This window comes from Melanerpes formicivorus, unplaced genomic scaffold (genome assembly GCF_026170545.1).
Source record: "Melanerpes formicivorus ecotype bairdi unplaced genomic scaffold, bMelFor1.0.p_v2 SCAF_60, whole genome shotgun sequence".
Lineage (NCBI taxonomy): Eukaryota > Metazoa > Chordata > Aves > Piciformes > Picidae > Melanerpes > Melanerpes formicivorus.
This window is the reverse complement of record NW_027142412.1, coordinates 1,163,555-1,183,164: the sequence shown is the minus strand read 5'-3', so window position 1 is coordinate 1,183,164 and position 19,610 is coordinate 1,163,555. Positions and strand designations below refer to the sequence as shown.

At 48.8% G+C, this 19,610-nt stretch overlaps 1 protein-coding gene across 6 annotated transcripts in view; it reads right to left on the bottom strand.

Moving 5' to 3' along the window:
- TAOK3 (TAO kinase 3) overlaps positions 1-19,610 on the bottom strand; it is a 120,811-nt gene that overhangs the window by 96,532 nt on the left and 4,669 nt on the right. Inside the window, exon 1 of one of the 6 annotated variants that reach the window (XM_068161766.1) lies at positions 15,152-15,283. The exons of the other annotated variants lie outside the window; for them this stretch is intronic. The gene's annotated coding sequence lies outside the window, so the exon portion shown is untranslated. Of the gene's footprint in view, positions 1-15,151; positions 15,284-19,610 lie in introns of those variants that run through there. 6 annotated transcript variants of the gene reach the window in all.

Genomic DNA, 19,610 nt, shown 5'->3' with positions numbered 1-19,610 from the left:
GCAGCATTGCAAGCAGCCTAAGAGCGAGTTCAAAGAGGCAACTCCATTCTAAAAGTGGCTTCTTCTGAAGCAAGGCTTTGTACCAGGTGATAAAGCTGAGCAGAACAAGAGAGTTTTCCCCAGCACTCACACAACCACCTTGCCAGCATCAGCCACAGCCTGCATCTGGTGCAACAGTCTTCCAGCTGTTGAGTTTCCATTCAAAGGTTCCTGATCAGAGGGTTTTCAGATATCACCTGAGGTGAAGCAGGCTGGAATTCTCTGCAGATGTTTACAATAAAGGAAGGGTCTCTGCTGAAGGAGCAGATCACTCCAGTTAGTAGCAACAAAGTCAGGCACAGACCTGCACAGCAGCAGTCTATAGCTGGGTTTAGTTCAGAAGGGGAGCAGCAGTTCTCAGTATTTCTTCTCCTTTCAGACATCACAGGATCCTTAACTGCAAAGCAGCACTCATGCAATCTCAAAGGAAAATCAAAGGATGTCAACACAATCAGATTAATATATCCAATAACTTGTTCCTAGCTGCAGACAGTGCTCCATAGATGAGACAAAGATAGAATATCTGACTGTTAGAACCAAATCTGCTACATATGCAAATTAAATCAAATCCCAGATCCCTCCTGCTTTCCAGAAAACACAAATCCAGATGCCCTGAAGCAACAGAGAAGTGCAGTAGATGGGAAGACCTACACATACCACAGCACAAGCCTGCCCTGATGGGAAACACCACTGAAACACGAAGCACCACACAAACAGACTTGTCAAACACATCTCTTGGAGTCTGGAGAAAAAGCTCAGAGGTGCTGTTCCAGGAAAGCTGCTCAGGAAAACAGCCATCAGATATTTGTCATGGTTCACCTTTCCAGCAAACTGTCACCTCTATGAGTAAGAGTTTCTATTAGTAACAAGAAGTGTGCCTAATGCAAGCAGAGTTATGTGTATTGTATAAGGTGTGCTTGCACCACTCTGCTCCACTTCCCTCTCTATAAAGAATAAAACAGTGGTTTCTAAGCAGCCTAACTGCCTGATGGAGAGAAGCACAGCACTCCAGAGCTGAGGTTGAGGATTCAGCAGGATCTCCAAGGAGTGAGGACTGCTGGGCACACGATGTCAGTCACCACCAGAAGTTCCAGCTGAAGCACATCTGCAGCATCCATGCAGTGACCTGGTTGCCCCAGTTTACTTTTCAGCTGACAGTGCTTACAGAACACAGCATCCCTGAGGTGCCTGTACAGGATGCAGAAAGAGCTCAGCATTAAGCTGCTCTCACCACACTGCTGCACACTCACAATTCTAAACTGCACTAAAAGGCATCAGGAACCTTCACTGCAGCTCTACAGATACCCAGGCTGGATGAAGGGAGCAGCCAAACATTTTCACCTGTGCTGCTATATGTTGATTTGAAATGGGTAGATTCAGATTGGATGTTAGGAAGAAGTTCTTCACCATGAGGGTGGTGAGAGCCTGGCACAGGTTGCCCAGGGAGGTGGTGCAAGCCTCAGCCCTGGAGGTTTTGAAGACCAGGCTGGATGTGGCTGTGAGTAACCTGCTGCAGTGTGAGGGGTCCCTGCCCATGGCAGGGGGGTTGAAACTGGATGATCCTTGAGGTGCTCTCCAACCCTAACAATTCTGTGATTCTATGTCACTGGTCCTATCTACAGCCAGGGACCTCTGGATATCATCAGGTTCAAGCACCCTCCCCAAAGCAGGATCACCTAGGCCAGGTCACACAGGAACACATCCAGGAGGGTTTTGAAAGCCTCCAGAGAAGGAGACTCCACAACCTCTCTAGGCAGCCTGCATCAGGGCTCCAGCACCCTCACCCCAAAGAAGTTTCTCCTCTTGTTGAGGTGGAACTTCCTGAGTTCCTGCTTATCTCTGTTGTTCCTTGTCCTATCACTGGGCACCACCAAAAGGAGCCTGGCACCTTCATCTTGACACCCACCCCTCAGGTATTTACAGACATCAGTAAGATTCCCTCTCAGCCCTCCAGACTAAACAGCCCCAGTTTCCTCAGTCCTTCTTCACAGGACAGCTCTTCAAGTCCTCCAGTCATCCTCATAGCTTCTGTTGGACTCTCTCTAGCAGATCCCTGTCTCCCTTGAACTGGGGAGCCCAAAACAGGACACAGTATTCCAGGGGTGGTCCCATCAGGGCAGAGTGGAGGGGAATGAGAACCTCCCTAGACCTGCTGGACACACTCTGCTTGATGCATTGGCCCTGTTGGGCACATGGGCACAGCACCATGCAAGAGCAGAACTATTAAAAGGGTTCTGTCACCAAAGATGGGCCAATAGGCCAGGAGCACTATGGGAAGTGCGAGCAGCAAGGCCATTTCGTGTCTGAGCACTGAAGACATTTCACCTGTCCTCTCATTTCTGTCATCACTTGCAGTTTACAGCCCTCTGAATCACACATTCGACACAAAGCCTAAAGGAGAAAGAATTCAGGTGTGCAATGCTCCAAACACAGGCTCCAAGCACATCCCCATCTTCCCATCCCACCACCAGAAGAGACTGGCCTTACTGAGAGAGAGGGAGAGAGAGATAAATTAACAGCCAAAAATAAACACAGAAGGCTCTGCTAAGGCTCAAAGGGTAACCCAAGACAGATGCTACACAAACCTGGCAGATTTTAAAGGTGTCCTTCCCCAGGCTGTGCTAGCTTGCAAAACAGGGAGAGGCAAGGGTGAGGAACAAGACCAGCACAGAAAGAGAAGTGCACTGAATTAATCTGAAGCACATTTTGAAGTCAATCAAAATACTTCACAATTTAAATTAATTACAGGCCAACCAATGTGCTAATCCTCAGGAGCTGCTCAAACACATCCCCACAGCCACTTCTGGGCTCTTTCTGGTATGCATTTGCCCTTGGAAGTTCTAAGGGGTCAGGTTCAAGTCAGTCTCATCCCAGACAGCTGAGCTTCTTAGCTACCTGCTCCAAGGTCCACACTCCAGCAGCATGGACTCAAAAGGTTTCCATCTGAGCCACCAGAGGTTTCTTGATGCCATGCAGTAAATGCATCACCTGGCAAACAAGTTAGGAGGGAGGCTAAAATTTTAAAGCTGCTTCTGAAAGCAGTGGAATGTGCCCAGCTTGCTATATAAAGATTCTGGAAAAGCTTCAAGGAATTTAGCTACTGTTACACACACTTCTGCCTCTGTGGGCCTGGAAATGCCTCTCAGCCCTCTGCTCCCTTCCAGAGTTGGTTTATGCAACCAGTAATTGAAAGCATTCCACATCAGATCTTTCTCATTTAATAAGACACTGGGTATCTCAGTGCAGAAGATGTGGAAGGGCCACCACAAATGTTCAGAGAGGTAGACAGAGCCTAACATCAGCTCAGGGAAGGAACTGCTCTTTGAGGATAGCAAAGGACAGTGAGAGCAGCAGATCTTTCAAGATCAACATGAAAAGAGATGGTTTGGTAATAGAGGAAAAACTGGTACCTAGGATACACCTGTTCTGCTGACAGAGGAAGCCTTGCTCTAGATTAGAAGTCTTCAAACTTCCACAGCCAAACTGAGTCAGCAGGAGTCTGCTTCAAGCAGTCACATTGAGAGTAAATGGGGACAGAAACTATGCTCCCTGGTACCCCAATACTGTAGCACCACACTGCTTAGTAAAGGTTACCATGAGCCACAGTTACCTCTGCTCTCTCACCCCCCAAATTATAGCAGGGTGCCTCCCCCTGCACACAGAGAGACTTTAATCTCCTCTGACCATTGCTGCTTGGAGAGCTGCTGTGATAGCTCAGCAGGTATGGAGGGCACGTACAGCTCCAAACGTCGTTTGCCAGCCTTTCCGACACGAGCTGATGGTTTCCCAGCTACTCCTCACAGAGGGAAGCATCACAGCCCGTGCAGCTGGAGACCAGGAGGCAACACAGGATCCCTGGGCTCTGTTTCATTATCAGAGGCTGAAGAATCCTACCCCCAGGGATCAGTGCTGGGCCCCATCCTCTTTAACATCTTCATTGATGATCTGGATGAGGGGGTCGAGTCAGTCATCAGCAAGTTTGCAGATGACACCAAGTTAGGAGCAGATGTTGGTCAGTTAGAGGGTAGAAAGGCTCTCCAGAGGGACCTCGACCGACTGGACAGATGGGAGGAGTCCAATGGGATGGCATTCAACAAGTCCAAGTGCCGAGTGCTGCACTTTGGCTACGGCAACCCCATGCAGAGCTACAGGCTGGGGTCGGAGTGGCTGAGAGCTGCCAAACAGAGAGGGACCTGGGTGTGCTGATCGACAGCCACCTGAATATGAGCCAGCAGTGTGCCCAGGTGGCCAGGAGGGCCAATGGCATCCTGGCCTGCATTAGGAATAGTGTGGCCAGCAGGAGCAGGGAGGTCATAGTGCCCCTGTACTCTGCTTTGGTTAGGCCACACCTTGAGTACTGTGTCCAGTTCTGGGCCCCTCAGTTTAAGAAGGGCATCGAAACACTTGAGCGTGTCCAGAGAAGGGCAACAAGGCTGGGGAGAGGCCTTGAACACAGCCCTGTGAGGAGAGGCTGAGGGAGCTGGGGTTGTTTAGCCTGGAAAAGAGGAGGCTCAGGGGTGACCTCATTGCTCTCTACAACTACCTGAAAGGTGGTTGTAGTCAGGAAGGGGTTGGTCTCTTCTCCCAGGCAACCAGCACCAGAACAAGAGGACACAGTCTCAAGCTGTGCCAGGGGAGGTTTAGACTGGAGGTGAGGAGAAAGTTCTTCACTGAGCGAGTCGTTCATCATTGGAATGTGCTGCCCAGGGAGGTGGTGGAGTCCCTATCCCTGGAGGTGTTCAAGAGGAGACGGGATGTGGCACTTGGTGCCATGGTCTAGTCATGGGGTCTGTGTGGATAGGTTGGACTCGATGATCCTCGAGGTCCTTTCCAACCTTAGTTATACTGTGATACAGAAAAAGCATCCCTGCACTGCTGCTGGCTGCGTGGTACTTCCCATGGCAGGCAGAAGTCTTCCACCTATGAAAGACCTCCTTAATCTTCCTAAAGAAAGCCTGGAATGAGCACTCTTCCTGCTGCAGCAAATGCACATGGCCATGCACTTGACTTGGGCATTGCTGAGCTTTGGTAGCCTTTAATGGCCTCTAACATGGGGGTGAAGAGGCAGGGAGCCAGGCAGATGTCGCTGCGTGCGCTCAGGAAACTTGTTATTTTTAACAGTGCGTTTTAAGAGCAGCAACCCTGAAGCAAAATGGTTGGAACATTTTCTTCCATCAGTGTCCTGATAGCACACCAAGAGCTTGCAGAGAGGGGATATTTCAGGCCAGTGCAGCCAAACAGACTGATCCCAGGAAAGAAAGCTCAAGCACTGTGGCAAAAAAGAGTCGGCATGGGAAGGGTGAGTTCATTCATCCCTTCTGCTGAAGAGCTTAAAATAGAAACCTTCTATATGTCTCTCTTCAGGCCAGCATGAACAAGCAGAGAAAAATGAATCACTACTACAGCAAGCAACTGGGAAACACACTGATGGAAACTGATGGTATCTTTTGTCTCTCCCTCCTACCCAGGAAAAGGTCCTCAGGACCACACTGTGAGGATTTTGTGAGGATGGAGCAAAATCAGATCTGCCAGCTTTCCTTTTTCCCTGTGCTTCCCCAGCTGCAGAGGCTGGGGGCCTGTGAGGTCTCACCTTTCCTTGCAATCCCTGCCATGCCTTTATCTCAGCTATGGGTGCACAACTGCACAGAGACCCACCCATGGCAGAGAGAATCCATGAGAAGTGAGTCATGCTGATCTTGAGCTTTGGAGGTCTGAAAAGCCTTAAAAGATTTAATGAACAAAACTGAGGGAACAAAGGCAGCAATTACAGAATCATTTTGGTTGGAAAAGACCTTTAAGATCATCAAGTCCAACCATCCTCTAACTCTGGTGCTAAACCATGGCCCTCAGTACCACATCTCTGCCTCTCTGAAACACCTCCAGAGACTGCAAGTCAACCACCTCCCTGGGCAGCCTGTTCCAGTGTCTGAGAACCCTTTCAGGGAAGAAGTTTCTCCCAATATCCAATAACCTAAAGCTCCCATGGTGCAACTTGAGGCCATTTCCTCTTGTCTGTCATTTGTTCCTTGGGAGAGGAGATCAACCCCCACCTGGCTAGGGAGTTTCAAAGAGCAATGAGGTCTCTCCTCAACCTTTTTTTCTCCAGGCTGAACAACTCCAGCTCCCTCACAAGACTTGTCCTCCAGACCCTTCCCCAGCTTCACTGACCTCCTCTGGATACACTCCATTCTGGCATGAACAAGAGCCTTCAAAACAAAACCTGACAGTTTGATTTACCATTTGGCTTAAGGAGTAAAATTCAAAGGGGGAAAAAAAAAATGAACAATATTCACAATCACAATGAGATGGAAGCTAAAAATAACCAGCCAGCTGCAATTCCCACCTTCTGTGGCCAGGCAGAAGCTCTTCCCCTCCCCAAGCACACACACACACACTCACTCACTTCCTTCTTCATTTCAACATCAGAAGCTCAACTTGAAGCTAGCAAGCCACAGAGTCCTGCCCAGAACGTGAAGTCATGCCCCAGTGATTAAATAAAAGAAGATCTCAGTGCAAGTGGTTAAAACAATAACAACAACAACAAAAAAAATCTCTATTTACTCAACCTCCATTTTCATTTCAATTCCAAAACGTTGGGACTGGTCATAAAGTAGGAAAACCTCTTTTGATTGCTGGGGTTTGCTCCCTCCACCCAGCTGTCTCATTAAAAGGAAAGTTGTTTAAACCTCCCTGCAGAGCAGCAGCACGTTCATTTGTCAGGCTGCTGTGCCAATACAGAGATCACCTCCCCCCACAGCATGCAACCTTTTAAGGAGAGCATCACATTGTGAAGTGTGTGGCTCAATGGCAGAGGGCTTGGAACTAGATGATCTTCAAGCCAAACCATTCTATCAGTCATAGCATCATAGTATCAGTCAGGGTTGGAAGGGACCACAAGGATCAGCTAGTTCCAACCCCCCTGCCATGGGCAGGGACACCCCACACTAGATCAGGCTGCCCAGAGCCTCATCCAGCCTGGGCTTAAACACCTCCAGGGATGGGGCCTCAACCACCTCCCTGGACAACCCATTCCAGGGCTTCACCACTCTCATGGTGAAGAACTTCCTCCTCACCTCCAGCCTGAATCTCCCCACCTCCAGCTGCATTCCATAATGAATGAATTTGATTTTCCCTCTTTGTACAAAGAGCAGAGGAGGACAGTGGGTGAAGGAGAAGAGCCAAAGGACACCTTGGGGAATGTGAGAGCAAAACTCAGCTGCTCAGATGGCTCACTCAAAAGGGAGTCGTGGACAGCAGAGAAATAGACAGAAGCAGGAAAGACCCTCCAAAATCTTTGGCAGCTTCCATGCTCAGCTCTGCCCTGCCCTCTCTAACAGGCTGCAGGCACAAATTCATGACCAGAAACCACCTCTATGTTACCAACAGATTCTCTTATGGGAATGGAATAAACCAGGTTGGAAGAGACCCTCAAGATCATCACATCCAACCGATCACCCAGCACCACCTACTCAACTAAACAATTGAAAGAAGACAGGGCAAATCACACAGCAGTTATTCAAAAGATGTTGTGCTCTGCTGGTGCCCTGGCACTAAAAAGGCAATAGAAAACCCACTTAGAGCAGGGGAAGGCTGCAGGTCACACAGCTGGTATTAACCCAGCTCCGGAGGGAACACGGCCTGTTGGGCCCAGCTGCCTGGGCAGGGTGTGCCACATCCCCAAACAGGAACCAAAATCTTCCCTGGTGCACAGCAGCACAGCTCCCTGGCCACCAGTTCACCACCACAATGCAAAAGCCTGGGGTCAAATACCCTGATTTTGAACAAAAAAAAACCAACAACAACAAACCAACCCAACCACCACAACTCTGAGTTGCTGGAGCCAGCTGGGCCAGACCACTGGTGGCTGGAAGGACAGCCATGGCTTCAGTGAGTCACTCTGAGCTTCACAAGAGCTGTCTCAAATCAGCCCTCAGCAGGCAGGAGGCAGATTCCACCCCACATCCCGTTCTACTCAGAGCAGTAGCTAACACTTGTGGGTGTGCCACCTTAGCAGCCAGCCCTAGGAAGTTCCCTCTGCCAGGCACCCAAGATGACAGCGATAGCTCTTCACACACCAGCTTACCAGCTCCTACACCACTTCCCAGCTGCAGGAATACAAAAGCACAGGATCCAGAGGGAGCCTCAGCCAGGCAGTCTGCACTCAGCTGAACATCTCAAGAGCTCTTCACTTAGGAATGATGACAGAGTTTCAGCTGTCTTTGTTCAAGGCAACCCAGAAGACAGATCACACATACGAAAGTTCTCTGACTTCCTCTCTAGGCACCCTTGAGACTCTTACCCACAACTTCACTGCCAACAGCTGCAAGTGCTTTTTGGATGGGGAGGCCCTGCCAAATGCTCTTTTGCTGAGATGCTTTATTCTTTACAATACCAAGCACCAATTCCCTGGGTGGCTTTGGAAGCCAGGTGGGCACAGAAGGCATCAGGTTGGAAGGGACCCTCAAAGGTCATCTTGTCCAACCTCCATGCAGTCAGCAGGGACACCTCCAACTAGACCAGGCTGCCCAAGACCACATCAAGTCTGATCTGGAATGTCTCCAGGGATGGGGCCTCGACCACATCCCTGGGCAACCTGTTCCAGTATTTCCCCACTCTCATTGTGAAGAAATTCCTCCTGATGTCTAAATGTCCTCCATATGTCCAAGGATCTGCTGGGGTTATCCAAGTGCTGACCAAGAGATGCTGCTGACATTGTTCTAGGCTACCCACTTCTTGCTCTAGAAAGCTCTTGGAGTGCAAGTGCTTACAGAAACTGAGCAAGAACTCACTGCAGCTGATCCCTTAAAAACACAACAGCAATGTTAGGATAACTTTCCACCTTCACTGGATCCTTGTCATATGGTGCCATGCCCTGCTGTTTAAAAAGCCACTGAATACCTGAGGCATGAAATAAAACTTTGTGTTTGGCAATACCTGTTTGCTTACATGCCATCATGTTCTAGTCAATATTATCAGTGCCCACGAGACAAACATTCTGCTTGGGCTTCTCTCCCACTTCTTCAGCCAGGGATCTTTTTCTATACAGGCTATAAAACCCTGAACAAGTAGCACAGGAAAATCTATCAGCCTTCTGGAACAGCCCTTCCTTGTTTCTGTCACTGATCTCGACACAGAACCTCTAACAGTGAGGTGTAAGTAATACAAAGGGAATGAAGCTGGAAGAGGGGAGATTGAGACTGGAGATTAGGAAGAAATTCTTCACAGTGAGGGTGGTGAGACACTAGAACAGGTTGCCCAGAGAGGTCATGGATGTCCCCTCCCTGGAGGTGTTCAAGGCCAGGCTGGATGAAGCCTTGAGCAACCTGGTCTAGTGGATGATCTTTAAAGTCCCCTCCAACCCAAGCCACTCTGTGATTCTATGATATCAAGCACTGAACTTGGGCTTCCTAGCAAAGCCCTTTCAAAGAGAACACAGTGACAGGAGGGTGTGTTAATTCTGATTCAAGCCTTCCCCTGCAGTTTGCAGCCCAAGACAACACAAGTGCAGAAGAAACAGAAAGTGAAACTTCCTCATTTACTCATCAACTCACACCCAAGGGTGCATGGGGTTGCTGTACTGAGGAGATTAAAGGAACTCACAGTTCAGCAGCACCATCCCTGCTTTCCTGGGGGAAAGTCTCTATCTTCCAGCTCCATCCTCAATTCCTCATCCCTGCCTGTTCCTACCCTAGACCACTGCCTCTGCTGCACATGGTTATTTGGTGGCTGGCTCCTTTTCCAAACCTCTATCACACTCTGGTAGCACAAAGGTTTGTGCCAACACAACTCAGTGGGATAAAAGAGAGGCTGGAGTAACAGCTCCATTTAATCCAGCAGGAGTATCAGCTTGAAACTGCTCCTCATTTACAGACTTGTGTTTTAAAATTCACAATCAACTACCACGCTGCCAGATCCCTACCTCCCCAAGCTCTGTGTCACAACAGAAACCCCAGCCTGGAGTTTTCTTCCAGTCATAGAATGGTTTGGGTTGGAAGAGACCTCCAAAGGTCAACTAGTCCAACCCCCTCTGCAGTTGAGCAGGGACATCCTCCACTAGATCAGGTTGCCCAGAGCTCTGTTGAGCCTCACCTTGAATATCTCAAGAGGTGGGGCCTCAACTACCTCCCTGGGCAACCTGTTCCCAGTCAATACATTTCAAACCTGTCAAGACACAGGAAACAGTTTACACATACAACCCTGGCCTGGCCCAGCAATAGTGTGGCCAGCAGGACCAGGGAAGTGATGGTTCCCCCCTGCACTGGGGAGGCCACACCTTGAGTGCTGGGTTCAGTTTTGGGCCCCTCACTCCAAGAAGGACATTGAGTGGCTGAGACATGGCCAGAGCAGGGCAACAAAGCTGGTGAGGGGTCTGGAGAACAGGGCTGATGAGGAGTGGTTGGTGCAACTGGAGTTCTTTAGTCTGGAAAAGAGGAGGCTGAGGGGAGACCTCATTGCTCTGCTCTCTACAGCTCCCTGAAAGGAGGTTGGGGTTGGACTCTTCTTCCTAGTGTCAGGTGACAGAAGGAGAGGAAGTGGCCTGAAATTGTGCCAGGGGAGGTTTAGATTGAATATTAGGAAAACTTTCTTTGCTGCAAGAGTAGTCAGGGATTGGAAGAGGCTGCCCAGGGAGGTGGTGGAGGCCACATCCCTGGAGGTGTTCAAGAAACCTGTGGCCATGGCACTCGCAGGCATGGTTTAGTGGCCATGGTGGTGCTGGGCTGGTGGTTGGACTGGATGAACTTAGAGGTCTTTTCCAACTGAAGCAATTCTATCAATAGAAGAAACTCCAAAGAGAAATAAAAGAAAAAGTCTGGATTTAGACCCTTGTGGGCAAGGCTGTATCTTCACTTCCAAGCAGCTAAGGGTGGCACTGCTGGATTGGAAGAAAGCTGCTGAAGTTCCCTAAGATGCCATTGCTAATGGCTGACAAGATTATGTAGGTTTGGGGGGAAAAAAAACACCTGATATCCAATCTTTCCTAGAATGGGTTTCCCTCCCTTTATTGCAGAGTTGCTTATTAACAAGTGGCCAGAGGGATAAAATTCCAGCAGGTTATTTTATAAACACGCTATCAAACCCATCTTGAAAAACCACTACACAAACACTCCCACAAAAGCTGCACAGGCTGTCAAGAGACAACAAGCTGTCCAAAGACATTCTGAGCTTGAAGATCACCAGATCTCAAGAGGTTTTTTATCTTTAAATACTTAGAATCATAGAGTTGTCAGGCTTGGAAGGGACCTCAAGGCTCAGCCAGTTCCAGCCCCCCTGCCATGGGCAGGGACACCTTGCACTGCAGCAGGTTGCTCACAGTCACATCCAGCCTGGCTGCAAAAACCTCCAGGGATGAGGTTTCTACCACCTCCCTGGGCAACCAGTTCCAGTGTCTCAACACCTTCCTGGGGAAGAACTTCTTCCTAACATCCAATCTGAATCTACCCATTGCTAGTTTTCACAGAATCACCAAGGTTGGAAGAGACCTCAAAGATCATCAAGTCCAACCTGGCACCACAGACCTCATGACTAAACCATGTCTCCAAGTGCCACGTCCAATCCCCTATTGAACACTTCCAGGGCTGGGGACTCCATCACCTCCCTGGGCAGCACATCCCAATGACTAACAACTCTCTCAGTTGAAGAGCTTTCTCCTCACCTCAAGCCTAAAACTTCCCCTGGCACAGCTTGAGACTGGGTCCTCTTGTTCTGGTGCTGGTTGCTCCATTCCCCCCAATCCTTGGTTCACACCTTCTCATATTAAGCACTAAAACATCTGTTGCCCAAGAGATTTTGTTTTTAATGTTTCATTCAATTTCCACAGTGAAAACATGGCAGGTTAGAAGAATGAGGCAGACAGACAGGCAAACCTCAGCTGAATATCCAGGATTTCTTTTGGCAAGAAGGTGCCAAGGGCTCACTAGTGGCAGAGTAAGTCATCAGCTACAGCATGACCTGCATGCAAAACCAGCCATGAAACAGAAGTGAAGTGCTCAAGGCAGACTCAGACATTAATGCATATGCTCCAGTTGAGCTGCAGCCCTCTGCAGCATTCTGCATCTACCCAGGGTGAGGGAAGGTGAAGCCAGGAACTGCTACTATCATAGCTTCAGCTATTAAGACTTCTTAATGAATGGTCTAACAATAACCTAAGCTTAACCAGTTCTCTCTCTGCAAAGGAGAGAACCATATGACCATAATAAGCCCCTTGAACATTCCTGCAGTGTTTTCCAAAGATCTCACAGCATGAGGCTACTAACAGTGGGAAGCAGGTATTAATCAACATCTTTTTCCTTTCCACCCCCCACTCTCCACTTAAATGCAGATAAAAACTGAGGCAGAAAGTTAGCAAACGACTTCCATGAGGAAACACAGCTGACTAGTGGCATACAGAATCCAGATCTTCCAGATTCCAGCCCTGTCATTAGCCAAAAGGCCATCATTATGAAGAAAGAAATTAGTCTGGTCTTATAAATAGCATTTGAATATAAGCCTTCCTCAAATATGTGCAAGGAGTTGACCTTAAACACCAGCAGAGTTGCATGTGTAGCCTGGGGCCCCAGTCACTAGCTTGCATGCCAGTAGTTTGGAGTTCTTGTCCCTCTGCCTCTCTGGATGTCTCCAGAGCCTGGATCCAACACAAACTGTGTAACAGATCAGACCACAACCTGGTGGGGGAAACACTGGAACAGGTTGCCCATGGAGTTGGTTGAGGCCCCATCCCTGGAGATATTCAAGGGGAGGCTCTACAGGGCTCTGGGCAACCTGATCTAGTTGAGGATGTCCATGGAGATATTCAGGGTGAGGCTCTACAGGGCTCTGGGCAACCTGATCTAGTTGAGGATGTCCATGGAGATATTCAGGGTGAGGTCCTACAGGGCTCTGGGCAACCTGATCTAGTTGAGGATGTCCCTGGACATATTCAAGGTGAGGCTCTACAGGGTTCTGGGCAACCTGATCTACTGTCCCTGATGACTGCAGAAAGGGTCAGACTAGATGACCATTGGAGGTCCCTTCCAACCCAAACCACTCTATGATACTATGACTCTAATTCAGAGAACCATAGGATGCTTGGGGTTGGAAAGGACCCTTTAAAGCTCATCTAGTCCAGTCAGCAGGGACATTTGCAAGTAGAGCAGGTTGCTCAGAGCCCCAAATGGTTCCAGGGATGGGATATCTACCACCTCTGTGGACAACCTGGGACACCACCAGTGCCAAAAAAGAGTCTTCCTTCTGTCTAGTCTAGGTTTCTCCCTTTTAGTTTCAAACTATTAGCCCTTGTCCTGTCATAAGAGGCCCTGCTCAAAAGCCTGTCCCCAGCTTTCTTATCAGCCTCTTCAAGCAGTGAAAGGCCACCAGAAGGTCTCCCTGGAGCCTTCTATCCTCCAGGCTGAACAAGCCCAGAGGTCTCTTCCAGCCTTGGTGATTCTGTGATTCTCTCAGCCTGGCCTCACAGCAGAGAGGGTTTCAGCCCTCCTATCATTGTTGTAACCTCCTCCAGCCCTGCTCCAACAAGTTCACATCTCTCCTTTGCTGAGCACTCCAGAGCTGGACTCAGCATTGCAGCTGGGGTCTCACCTCTGGCTCTTTTGAGCTTAAACAATGTTGTTCCAAAGCACCCAGGTAGCCAGGCAAGATAAAGTACACAACAAGCCTTTACTTGGCAACTTTCTGCTATTTCACTCTAAGGCATGGACAGACTGGCAGAAATCTCACTGTAGCATGAAGCAGGAAACCTGAAATGCCAAAAAAGAGAGTGCCCAGCACACCTGAAATTGGCAGCAGTTCTCCAAGTTAACATTCAGTCAGCCTTAAGGATTGGAACTGCTCCTGCTGCACATCACACATTTACTTGCAACTTGGGCAGCTCTTAGAGGCATAAATTCAGTGCATTTTGAGTTATGGCATGTTCATGTGATGCTACAGAGAACCAGGTCCTTTCTCTGGATTACAGCATCCAACATCAGCAGCAGGTCTAATTCCTGGACTAGATTCCCTGTAGCAAAACATTAAGCCAAATATTGATTTGAGAAGAAAGACAAGAGACACACACACAAAAAAAAAGGCCTCTCACATCTGCTTCAGTAGGAGTCTAACTTCATTGGAAATTACGTGTTTTCTGGTAAGGCAACCCTAAAATACAAGGCTGAAAACTGCACAAACCCAGAGTGCAAGTAAACAAAGTAAAAATAAGAGCCTGTGTGCAGTAGAAATGTCATTCCAGTAGTTACTCATTTATCCTGGCTTCAGGTACCTGCAACCGTGACTTCCCACCCACCCTGGGGTGGGTTCAGCACCCACCCTGCAGGGCTGAACACACCATTTACAACCATAACAGGAGGCTTTCAGGCTAGGGGAAGAGCTGAAAATGGAAAGCTGCTTGTTATCTTCTGTGGGGATCCTCCCTCCCCAGAGAAGAGCCAGCAGGCTGAAACGCTCACAAGAAACTTGGAGACACAACTACCCGAGCGGAACAACAAGCTGGAACCTTTTCTTTCTGTTCTTCACGTGGTCACAGGCAGGAGAGCCACAAAATCCACCCAGTCTGGACTGTCTGCTTCCCAAGTCACAGAACCAATAAGGCTGGAAGAGACCTCAGAGATCATCAAGTCCAACCTATCACCCAGCACCTCCTGATTAACTAAGCCAGGGCTTCAAGTGCCACATCCGATCCCCTCCCAAACACCTTCAGGGACAGTGACTCCACCACCTCCCTGGGCAGCACATCCCAATGGCCAACAACTCTTTTTGTGAAGAGCTTTCTCCTCACCTCCAGCCTAAACTTCCCCTGGCACAGCTTGAGACTGTGTCCTCTTGTTCTGGTGCTGCTTGCCTGGGAGAAGAGACCAACCCCCACCTGGCTACAACTACCTGAAAGGAGGCTGTGGACAGCAATAAGGTCTGCCCTGAGCCTCCTCTTCTCCAGGCTAAGCAACCCCAGCTCCCTCAGCCTCTCCTCACAGGGCTGTGCTCCAGACCTCTCCCCAGCCTCGTTGCCCTTCTCTGGACACCTTCAAGTGCCTCAAGATCCTTCTTAAACCGAGGGGCCCAGAACAAGTGACAGGAACACCCCCGGGCACGACAGCGCGAGCCTCTAACGCTTCACCTCAAGACTCACATCTCCCCGTGCAGAGGCAGCAGCAGAGTCAGCATTCACTGTGCTCTCCCCAGGATGACAAAACTCCTGGCATTAGTATGCATTAAAGCACCGCCTGACTGTGGCAGAGCGGATGAGACCTGACTCTTAACAGAGACTGTTTCCATCCCAGCTCACATTTAGGTCTCAATTATCTTATCTGCTCTGCCACTCGCATACTTTCCAGATAAGAAATGTTTTTCCCACCCCCCCCCCTCCACCCCCTACACTCTTTTGCAAGAAGCTTAGAGTTTAAAACTGAAACCCTGACCAGTGGAAAGATTAAAAAAAAATAATATATATGTTATAAAATAAGAATTCCTTTGAGGCTAATGCTTGCTAAAGAATAAATTAATATCCTCTCTAAAGGTTAAACCTGGAGACTGCAGTGAATTGACAGCAGGTTGAGGGAGGGGATTCTCCCCCCCCTCTACTCTGCTCTGGTGAGACCCTACCTGGAGTACTGTGTCCAGTTCTGGAGCCTCTGTTACAGGAAGGATCTGGAGGTGCTGGAAGGTGTCCAGAGAAGAGGCCACAAGGTTGATCAGAGGGCTGGAACTCCTCTCCTATAGAGAGAGCTGGGGCTGTTCAGTCTGGAGAAGAGAAGGGCTCTGAGAAGTCCTTATTGTAGCCTTCCAGTATCTTAAGGGGGCCCACAGGAAAGCTGGGGAGGGACTTTTTAGGGTGTCAGGGAGTGATAGGACTGGGGGGGAATGGAGCTACACTAGAAATGGGTAGATTCAGATTGGATGTTAGGGAAAAGCTCTCCCCCATGAGGATGGTGAGACACTGGAACAGGTTGTCCAGGGAGGTGGTAGAAGCCTCATCCCTGGAGGTATTTAAGGCCAGGCTGGATGTGGCTCTGAGCAACCTGCTCTAGTGTAAGGGGTCCCTGCCCATGGCAGGGAGGTTGGAACTGGCTGATCTTTGAGGTGCCCTCCAACCCTGACAATTCTGACACGTGCTCTGGAAGGCTTGACAGCAGCAGGACGTTCTGCAAGGGGGAAAGTGGTATTTTCTTGACCAGTTTATTCAGATGGTTTAGGTCAATGATCAGTTCATCTGAAGCTGAGAAACTGCTCCAGAGCTGGGAGGGAGAAAGAAAAAAAAATCCTGTTTTCCTTTTCCAATCTATGACTAAGAATGAGGCACAGGGAGGATCTAAGATCCTGAAGGCGATGGCAACAAGAGGTCATTAGTTAATTCCCTCAACGATGGAGACTACTTCCTTTTATTAAATACCATCAGTTTCTAATGATGTCACACTTTTTTTTGCCCCCCTTCTTTAGGATACAGCATACTTGAACTCTGCCTGAACCTGTCAAAAAAAAATCAGCAGCAACACACAAGAAACCCTGAGCTGAAAGGCAGATAGTGGTAAAGCAAGGAAGAAGTCAGACTCATCTGAGTTTTGTGCAAGACAATCACAAAGTTGGGAGAGTATAGATAGGCTTTCTTACAGATAGTAGGTATAGAAGCATAGAATGGTTGTGGTTGGAAAAGACCTCCAAAGGCCATTTAGTCCAATTCCCCTGCAGTCAGCAGGGACATCTTCCACTAGATCAGGCTGCTCAGAGTATTGTCAAGCCTCACCTTGAGTATCTCCAAGGATGAAGCCTCAACTTCCTGCCTGTTCCAGTGTTTCACCACCCTCATGGTGCAGAATTTTTCCCTAACATCCAATCTAAATCTGCTCTTCTCTGATTTCAAACACTTGCCCCTCATCCTATCACTGCAAACAGTCCCTCTGCAGCCTTCTTGTAGCCCCTTTCAGGTATAGAAGGCTGCTATTAGGTCTACCCGGAGCCTTCTCCAGGCTGGACAACCCCAGCTCCCTCAGCCTGCCCTCACAGCAGGGGGGTTCCAGCCCCCCTGAACATCTTCATGGGCTGCTCTGGACCCACTCCATCAGGTCCATGTCCTTCCTGTGCTGAGGGCTCTGGAGCTGGATGCAGTACTACGATTCTGTGCCATTATGTATTTTTGGCCTAACAGCAGCAGCACTAAAACTGGCATAAAGTCTGTTGTAAGCAGCACTTTAAATGCTTGCAAACAAATTACAGTCAAGTTTCCAATTAGAAAAGACAACTCCAAACACCATTCTAAGGTTTAAATGAAGGCCCCTGCTTACTGCATGAGTCAGTTGTGATAAAGCTTAATCGATGTGCTCTTAGGACCAACTATTTATTATCCCTATTAGTACAGCACCTGTGAGCTTCAATCACACTGCAGTGAGACCTGCAAAGCCAAAGCAGAAGCCATGCCTGCTCTGAAGAGATTCTAATCATCTAAAGGATGATTAGTTAAGAAATCAGGAGAGCACAAGGAAACACAGGGCTGGAATTTATGTTCTCTGTACTTTAGTACACTTCTCCCCCCCCCCCATGTGCTGGAAGGATCAAGGTGTACATTTCCTTCCTCCACACACCTCACCCAGGAAAACCCCCACACAAGTTGTAAAGACAAAAAAAAACCAAAGCCCACAACACAACAAACAAACAAAACCCCAAAGCACCAATGCCAACCAACCACAAACTTCCAAATACACCAGGAAAATATTTTGGCTACCAAGACTGCAAGAAAATGATATATTCACAGCTTCTTCATACCTCTGCTTCCAATATAAGACGGCAAAGATTTCAGTTTCTAAGTTGCCATCCCATAAAGCAAGACTGGCAAGGGCAACAAGGCTGGGGAGAGGCCTTGAGCACAAGCCCTATGAGGAGAGGCTGAGGGAGCTGGGGTTGTTTAGCCTGGAGAAGAGGAGGCTCAGGGATGACCTTATTGCTCTCTACATCTACCTGAAGGGAGGTTGTAGCCAGGAAGGGGTTGGTCTCTTCTCCCGGGCAACCAGCACCAGAACAAGAGGACACAGTCTCAAGCTGTGCCAGGGGAAGTTTAGACTCGAGGTGAGGAGAAAGTTTTCCACCAAGAGAGTCATTCATCATTGGAATGTGCTGCCCAGGGAGGTGGTGGAGTCCCCATCCCTGGAGGTGTTCAGGAGGGGATTGGATGTAGCACTTGGTGCCATGGTTTAGTCATGGGGTCTGTGGTGACAGGTTGGACTCGATGATCTTTGAAGTCTCTTCCAACCTTAGTGATACTGTGACTGCACCCTAAGAAGAGAAACATCCCCCTGGCTGGCTGAAATGCTGGGTGAGCAGCAGCAACACCCTAAAGGCTGCTCAGCCAGCCTCTCCAACAGGACTCCCACCTCCCCTACTGAAACATCCAGCGAGTCCTTACGTTCACGCCAGTGCAGCAGGCACACACACAAATGGAGGAGGAACCTTGTTTTCATTGAAAATGAATGGGCTGAAAAATTTACCACCACAACCACAGCAGCACATCCCATCCAAACCAGCAGCCAGAGCTGTTTACAAAGCTGTCTGCTCAGCTTTAGGCTGAGACTCCAAACTCTTTCTGCTGTGTAATAAATCAGTGCTCTGCGTTTAACAATTTTCAGCGGTACCATATGCTGCGCAGTCCCATATGTTCCATTACAAGGAAGGGGAAAAAAACATCATCTCAACATGAATCATCAGTGACTATATCCTTGTAAATCTGGCTTGAACACTCACAACTTTCAAGGGCAACCCCAGGAAAAGAAAAAGCTCAGTTCTGTGCCAAACTCTGTGCCATGGAATCGCAGATCACTTATCGAAAAGACAGGGAAAGAAGTTTTAATGCAAGGAGTGAGCACACTCTTTGTATCTCTCTCCAGGGGCAGCAGACTCACTGTGCACAAAACCTGGCACACATTCATTAATTACAATCTAATAAAGACAGCCTGCTCATAAAGTGATGATGGTATCTGCTAGTCACACACCTTTCAGCCTAATCTGCTTAACGTGCAAACACACACACTGCACGCAGGATTCATTCCTCCCAGTGCTGAAAAGCAGTTAGCTTGGAACCTGGCAGCTGCCACCTTCTGCATCACAGTCATTCTGGAGAGGAGTGTGTGAGAAAAACAAACCCAAAGCAAACCCATGGGTGTGTTTTAAGCTACAGGGAACTGCAGCCAGCACTGTCAGGTTTCCTAGATGGGAGTTTATCTGGGACACTGCTAAAATGACAATGTCTTTAGATGAGGTACAAAGAGTTTTCTCTCTCTTCCCAAAGACAGCACCACCTGCAGCATAAAGCTGCTTGTACCAAAGCCTGCAAACATGGTACACCAAGGCCACCAATTCACAGATTGATAGAATGATGTGGCTTGCAAGGGATCTTGATGATCATCTAGTTCCCATCTCCCCACCATGGGCAAGGACACCTCCCACTAGCCCAGGTTGCTCAAGGCCTCATCCAACCCAGCCTTGAACACCTGCGGGGGGGGACATTCACTGGGCAACCTGTTCCAGTGTCTCACCACCCTCACTGGAAAGCAGTTCTAATTTGCCCTTCTTTTGAGGACTTCCTTGGTCTCTCAGGTAACCCA